Source organism: Piliocolobus tephrosceles, chromosome 4 (genome assembly GCF_002776525.5).
Source record: "Piliocolobus tephrosceles isolate RC106 chromosome 4, ASM277652v3, whole genome shotgun sequence".
NCBI lineage: Eukaryota > Metazoa > Chordata > Mammalia > Primates > Cercopithecidae > Piliocolobus > Piliocolobus tephrosceles.
This window is the reverse complement of record NC_045437.1, coordinates 154,226,553-154,228,287: the sequence shown is the minus strand read 5'-3', so window position 1 is coordinate 154,228,287 and position 1,735 is coordinate 154,226,553. Positions and strand designations below refer to the sequence as shown.

At 43.2% G+C, this 1,735-nt stretch overlaps 1 pseudogene; it reads right to left on the bottom strand.

The window, feature by feature from the left end:
• Positions 1-387: 387 nt before the first annotated feature.
• Positions 388-1,035, bottom strand: LOC111528872 (annotated as a pseudogene).
• Between the last annotated feature and the right edge of the window lie 700 nt (positions 1,036-1,735).

The following is a 1,735-nucleotide window of genomic DNA, read 5'->3' as shown; positions in this document are numbered from 1 at the left end:
TGATGGAAATTCTTCATGTCCATTATGCTGTCACCTAAAACAGATTCACTCATTTTCTTGTAAAGAAATGACTGAGTAAATGAGTAAAAGAATAATAAGTAAATTTATAAGCTACAGGTTAACCATCACATATTACAACCAAGTATGACTATGTGATAATAACAGGAGTGGTCACACAGTACTTAAGATTTGGCTGTGTCTTTAAGGTATTACTCAGAAACTATCATGCCAACCTACTTTTGGGATAATCTTATCAGTAGACACAGACAATGGGTATCTTTTTATCCTGTTTTCTTAAAGTCTGTATGACTAGTTTATAACAGATAGCAATGAGATCGTTCTAGCAATAGATGAAACAAGAGGGTAACTGTATTCTAGAAGAAACATTTATCTGTCTTTGGATCCAAATTTCTCTATTAATTCTTGAAGAGGTGCCAACTCACACCTATCAATCAGATTAAATTCCTGATCAAAGAAAATAAAGTGCTTAAAGGAGGTATTGAGGTGGGCCTCCTCTTGCAGCTGCATCACAGAATCAAAGTGCTGGTGATAAATATGGCCATAAACCCTGAACAGATGCTTTAGAATAGTCTTTGCCACAGACATAAAGTTCTTGGGAAATGGGACACCAATCTTAGAAGGAAAAAGAGTTTCATCATCAAGCTGCTCCTGAACCCAAGTCATCAAATAGTCAATGTATTTTGTTGCAGAACATTTGATTGGCTTTTTAATATTAGTACCATCTGCCCAGTGATATTCATATCTTGGACCTGCAGACATGACTGGACAGCTTGCTTCAGTGCAGAATTCTGTAATAGTTCCATATAACATGTTGATCTGGTTAAAGAAATCCACAGTGTTTACAGCAATCCATTCGTTGAGATCCTTTCCCTCAGGCAACATAACAGCTTGTCTCAGATTCTCACTTCCTAGAGTTGCTTCTGCATGTTTTAAGAGTTCATACTGATGAGATCCTTCAGGGATATTCTTCAGTTTGAATGTTTTAGAAGAGTGGCTGCTGAAGAGGAAGCTCATCTTCGGTCCTCAGAGGGGAGGCGAGGGGCCTCTGGCCCCTGCCTGGATCAGGATTTGGAGCCGACGGGAGGGAGTGGACTGTCCTTAGCTCATGGGCAGTGGAAGCTGGGCTGCCACCACTCTGAGCCAGGTTTCTGGCCACTACAAGCCCTTGCAAACCTCGGCGCCCACCTTGCCCCCCGAACTTATATATTTAAAAGGGAAGCAGAGGGTAAAAGTTTTGGAAAATTTGCAGCCCGCCCATGTGGTAGAGAAGAAAAACCCATTTTCCGGGGAGGAATTCAAGCCAGCTGCATAGTTTGCATAACTGAAGTCTGCATAACTGAAAGGAAAGCAAGTATTAACAGCCAAGAAAATGGGTAAAAGTCCCTGAAGGCATTTCAGAGACCTTTGAGGTAGCCCCTCTCATCACAGGCCAAAAGGCTTAGGAGGGAAGAATGGTTTTATGGGTCAGTCACAGGGACCTGCTGCCATATGCAGCCTTGGGGCACTGCTCCCTGTATCCCAGCTACTCCAGCTTCAGTCATGGCTCAAAGGGTCCCAGGTACACGGGCTGCTGCTTCAGAAGGTGCAAACCATAAGCCTTGGAGGCTTCTGCTTGGTGTTAAGCCTGTGGGTGCACAGAGTGCAAGAGTTGAGGCTTGGGAGCCTCTGCCTAGATTTCTGAAGATGTATGGAAAAGCCTAGATGTCCAGGCAGA